Genomic DNA, 6,282 nt, shown 5'->3' with positions numbered 1-6,282 from the left:
CATGGAACGCCATCCAGGTCAAGGACGGGACGCTCCACGATGTGGAGGTGAAGTACTGAATGTGCAGGTAAGGAGAGGACTGTTGGACGCCGAGGTGTCCTGACCACAGCCACCTTCCATCCCCCTTTGGTATTTTTGGTGTGCGGGAGGCTGAGCCTCAGGCCTTGTACACCTAGGCAAGCGCACCATCAGTGAGCCACAGCCCCAGCCCTTCTAAAAACTGTCTTATTTTAAGCCAGGGTCTCCATGTAACCCAGGCTGGCCTTGAACTTGTGTTCCCCCTGCCCCGGCCCCCCGAGTAGCTGGGTCACGGGTGGGCACCCGCATGCCTGGCTCCTTTCCCTCCTGCCTGGTGCGTTCTCCCGTTCTACTCCAGGAGACCATTTCTCCTCTTCTGCCCCAGTCCCCTTAGATGGGCTGATTCTGCCCACCATTCCGCAGTGGGGGCTGGTGCTCAGGACTGCACTCCCCTGGCCTTCAGTTTGGACTAGTGAGAATCAGACCAAAGGCTTTATTTAAACCCAGATAAGCTCCTTTTAACTTTAATTGAGTGGCCCTGGGGTTCACTGGAGCCTCAAAATGAAGACAACACAAGAGACCAAAGCCCAGCCTTGGAGAAAGGCCTGGCCTGGACAGTTCTCCTTTGAACGCCCTGATAAAGTGGTCTTTGCAGCGACACCCCTAGATTTTTCTGGTACTATTCCACGGAATTCCTTGTTTTTATTTATAAATTTGAGTTGGGTTTCTGCCACTAGAAAATTAAAAAAAAAATGTACCTGATAACATGAGGATAGATAATGACCCAAATTCAATTTTCTGTTCTTTTTTTTTTTTTCTTCCCCACAAGACAGGATAAGGGAGGAATCTGCCATGGTTGAAAGAAAGCTGGCATTGCTGCGGCCGGAATCCACAGTGACCCTGGGTGCATGAGCAACCTCCCCCTTCCTTGTGACCAGGGTGTGACAACAGCATGTGCTTGCAACATGGTGAAGTTAAACTAATTTACGTACAGCCTCATACAGTGCCCGGTTCTTAGTAAATGCTGTAAAAGTGTTAGCGGTTACTAGCTACTATTCCTAATTACAGAATCTCATGAGCACATTTTCCTGTTTATAAAATCATCACGGGCCTACGCATAGATATTCCATATTTTACTTGGATACTTGCCCTAGTAACAAGCCAGTTTTTCACTATTTTGAATAACACTGCCTCAAAGGTCCTTGTATATAAAGCTTTCTGTGTTTATGATTCTGTTCTGAGTTTAGAGGAGCTTAGGGTCTGATTCTCAAAGATTTTTAAGGTGGTAGAATCTGGAGCCTTGATCTAATGAATCTTCCTTTGTTTTTTCACATCAGCTGCTTGTATTCACCCAAGTCTCCTCTTCCATCATTTAGGGTTGCACCTATGGCCAAGATGGTCAACAACAGTGCCACGTACTATCACAGTGCGCTCGGAGAGAGAGAATAGTCGTTATGAGGATCGTATCCTTTAACAAGACGGGGCAAATGCATTGAAGTATTAAATTAAAAATAGAAGCAACCAGAAATCTCAAGTGATTGGAGATACATCTGAATTTCACTTTGAAAAAGTAGAACCCATCAGAACCATAGGTAGTGGACACTCATATTTACTGAGTATCCACGATATAATGAATGGTAGAGTCACTGGTTGTCCTGATGCATGTCTGGAAGCATCAGGAGTACTTAATGAGAGCAAGCTTGATCACATTTCTAAGTCAGAGAAACTAAGTTCTGGTCACATATTTTCCCAGTTTTCACTACTCACAGCTAAGACTAATGACTTAATCATAATAGAAAAAACAACATAGGAAAAATGGGCATTTGTCTTAATTTCACAGTCAAATATGCCTTTTTTAGGGGAAAAAAGTCTGTCACCTTTAAGATATCAGCAATTTGCAATCATTATTTTAAGGTTAGTATAATCTGGAAAAAAAAAGATGTGTTTAATCCCACAGTTTTATGAAGAAGTCAAAATAACTCAAAAGAAAGTATGGACACCTTTAACTCAAGTATCAACTAATATCTATCTGACCTTAGTAACTGATTTGAAATTCATATCCTCTCATATAAAAGGAGTATTAATCCAAAGCCCTGAGTTCAAGCTCACTAGAATGTGGTAGACCCCAAAGGATTGATTGTAGGAAACTCTGAATATCAGCCAGTCTGAGACCAGGAAGAGACTGCTCTCCTGAGTCCCAAAGTCCCAGGATCCGTGCCTTAGCTGCCCTCAGCCCCTAGAATCCCTGTCACCAACAGCTGGGATCTCTGCAAAAACTTTCCCGAGTAACACAAACTAGGTTGCCCATCTCTACCCACATGCCACAGTGGAACAAATCGTTTGGAAAACATTAGACCCAGAAAACATCTTGCATATCCCCCCTCCCCCGCCCTCTCTGTTGGTCAGCTGGAGCTTCTTCCATTATCTAATCTTCAAACTACACTCACTGTTCCTCCCTTGGCCTCCTCCCCTTCCGTAAAGGGCGCCATCATCCACTCACTCGAAGCCAGCGAGGTGAAGTCACCCTAGCTCTTCCTTTCCTTCTCTCCTGTGTAAGTCCTGTCGACTCTAGATCCCAGTGGAAAGCCAGATCAGCCTTTCTACCACACCCTTTCTCCAGCCCTCAGTTCTCACTTGGACACTCGGCAGCCTCCTGAACGCGTTCAGAATGATCTCCCCCAGTTCCCCCGACACACCAAGCTCTCTCCCACTCTGTCCTTGCCTCACACTGTCCCTGTACCTGACATGTGCTTTCTGCAGGCTTGACCTGGACCACTCCCTCCTAGACTTCAGTCTCAGAACATGTCATCTCCCCAGGGTGACCTTCCCGCCCACTTAGTCAAATAAACTCATCTCCTGCCACTGTCCCACTGTCCCCTGTCCTCAGCAGTTTTGATTGCACACTGACTTTTAGAATGACATATATCTGCTAGTTACTTATTATCTTTCTTCCCCATGAGACCATAAATTTCACGAAGGCGAAGATTAATCCATTGTGCTCCCCAGGGTACACCAGTGCTGGGACAGTGAGCGGCAGGCAGTGGGAAGCTTAGTAAATATCAGTTGAATAAATGAGTGGGTACCGTGTGACCCCCTCACTGAAGACTGAACCCTCCGATGCTCCCCAGCTTTACCTCGGGGCACTCAGCCCCTCCGTGGGCTACAGATACGACACATTTCTGAACAAATGTCCTGCATTCCTAAACTTTTCACTCCACCATCTCCTCGTTCCTAACTCAATCTGGGCTCTTCTGTGAGAACCAGCTTCCCCGTGATCCCTCCCGTCGAAGCAGTCAACCTCTCCCCTTCAGACCCTGGAAAGCAGAATCATTCCAGATCCCCGAAAGGATGAGTAGGGCGGAAAGGCACCCACCAACTTCTCAAAGAAAATAAGTCAGTGTGATCGGCACAAGGATTAGAGAACCAAGAGAAATCGAGAAATCAATTGTGTTCATTTTAACATCAAACTCAGTTTTATTCTTCTGTGACATGGATTGGAAAAAAAAAACATCTTTTTCAAATCAATATCCAATCATTGGCTATTATCCATTGTCCTTGCGTTTCAGAGAAAATTGTAAAGCTATTCATATCAAAAAGCTCTCCGGGGGCTTTATTTTATGTACAGGTTAAATCTAATTTTTTAAAAGGAAACATGGGTATGGATGCTCACAAGTAAATACTCCCAGATTTCCTACTTGCTAGCTGGCTTTCACAGCTGCACAGAAGGCTTTCCTGCCCTTAGCGCCTCTCCTGAGGACTGCAGGTGACTGATACTGCACTATTACAGAGACCTTGTGCTGGTTTTTTTTTTTTTTTTTTTTTTTGTCTTAAGGTTTTATGGCTCTGAAGAGGAAATACTGCAGAGTCAAGCAAGGCGTTTTAGGTTATGAATCATTTATGCTCTTTGGATTTAATGAAACGACATTCTGAACGACCAAATGGCGTGTAATAAGCTATCAAGAAATTGACAATCTTACAATGAAAGACGTTCAAAAATCTCTCAAAGAATTTATAACGATAAGAATAAAAACAAAATGTTACTGAGCCGTGGTTGGCCTGGGCAGTGTCTAAGCACTGTCCCACACATTTATCCATCCAGTGGCCTATGAACAGGGACCACTCTTACCCCCATAATACAAGGTACAGAGGTTCAACCATTTGCCCAAGCCACCCAGCTGGTGAGAGCTAGAGAAAGGTCCACACTCCCACGTGACAACATGAGCCCTTCATCATGGAAACCTCCTCCTATTCTTCATTGTCCAGGACAAAATAAAGGCCTGCTTCCACGAGACAAATTTGGTAAAACAATACCAAGTTATTTTAGGACTAGGCTGAAGAAGTCGGCATCTCGAAGGCTTCTCTTTTTTAATGTAACCATTCTTTCTGTATATGGTGTGCATGCATCTGCACTGGTATCTATACAAACACACCTCCCCTGTGTTGCTGGCAATGAACAAGTGAAACATATTTCTGAAATCTCTTAATCAAAGGTTTACATTAATAATTTTAATTAATTAATTTGGCAAGGGACTAGAGCACACCCTACTGGCCAGCTAATAGGAAATACAGCATTTACTCGGGACAACATGTCTAAATATTTAAATCAGAAGGTAAAGTCAAATTTCTGCTTGAAAAAAAAAATTATCCTGAAAACATCGACTACGTATCTAAATTAAATTGATCCAGAGGATACTAAAAAAAATTCTAACAGTTACTGATTCCAGAGGTGGGATGGAATTAGAAAAACATCCGTCAAAAGCATCAAATATTTATTAAAGCAACATTAGGTATCTGAAGGGTGACTCAATTAAAACTAAACAACTAGATAGACTGTCCAAAACCTATACTAAACAAAAGTTAGCTAAGCCCTGCCTCTGACACCTAAAACACAGACTAATAAATTGCAAGTAGCCCATCCGTCTTCTCACAGGCTAAATATACCAAGTAGAAAGGAAAGGAAAAATGGAGTATTGCCACTATTGCTAAGGGGAAAGCTCAATGGGAGACTCTGTTGTGATGTGGCACTCACAGATGAATGGTGGGCTCTTACCAGCATGTCCATTCTAAAGTAATCCACAATTTATTGGATATTATACACACACACACACACACACACACACACACGATTGTTTTCAAAACAATGCAGTACACTAAACAAACAGCCTATAAGAAATACATTTCTTCCATTGGGCGTGTAGATTTTTATTGCATGCTTACTTACAGACTAGTAAAAAAAAAGTGCATATTATATTATATATTTATATCATGTATAGATAGAAATAAAAGCTCTGGGACTGAAGGGGTAATGCAAAAAGGATCTTGTTTTAAAATATGTCTTTTTGAACAAGGAGAAATGCATAAGTTTTCTCATGTAATCCTTCACAGCTAGGAAAGACAAACACCAAAATGTGCATGCTCTTCTACAGGATTCCAATATCAAAACATGGATATAAGTCGTACATTTCATAAGGTCTGCCCAGCATCTTTATACATACATGACTTGTGGAATTTCTTGGTGAGGACAGAAAGGAGTAATGTCCTCAGGACAACAGTACAGTTCTCAGGTTCCTGAGACAGAGCTTCAAGCTTTTTCTTACTCCAGGGATAGCAATTCTTTTGCTGAAAAGGGGTTGCTGCACAACAACTATCTGGGTCAATATGATGTTGAGTCTAATGTTTTAGATGTCATGCTCTATTAAAATAGTGTCCATTCCGTGAGAAATGGCCTCAAAATTAAATCAACTCTGAGAAATATATTTTTTAAAAAATACATTACTCAAAACTTAGGTTCAGTAAAAAGGGAGCATTTTTCCTAAATCTCTAATGAATGGTCACTTGCTAAACTTAATATGCTAGAATTACTTCATGTTGCTTCACATTTTCCTCTCAGACTCTTCCCCAAACATTCTATGATACTACTGACATATCAGTGTTATTATAAAATAGAAAGTAGACTACTAGATAAAAGATGTGTGGAGCATAAGTTTTCTCATGTAATCCTTCACAGCTGAGACTTATTATATGAACAAAATTATGAACCAAATTCAGTAAACTGGCAGCTATAACTGTTTTTCCCCAAAAATGAATAAATCAAATGTCTATTTTCCAAGATTAAAATAGATCAGAAGAGAAATCAATGAATCATGTGTTACTCATATGATTTTGTGATTTTTGATAATTTACCAAAACATTAGCACATCATACAGATCACCACTATATAGTAAGTATCCTGTTGATCTTCTTTCTCTAAAGAAGGGGTGTGTT

The sequence above is a fragment of the Ictidomys tridecemlineatus genome, chromosome 11 (assembly GCF_052094955.1).
Source record: "Ictidomys tridecemlineatus isolate mIctTri1 chromosome 11, mIctTri1.hap1, whole genome shotgun sequence".
NCBI classification, from domain to species: domain Eukaryota; kingdom Metazoa; phylum Chordata; class Mammalia; order Rodentia; family Sciuridae; genus Ictidomys; species Ictidomys tridecemlineatus.
The sequence above is the reverse complement of the archived record's forward strand: the minus strand, read 5'-3'. Positions refer to the sequence as shown.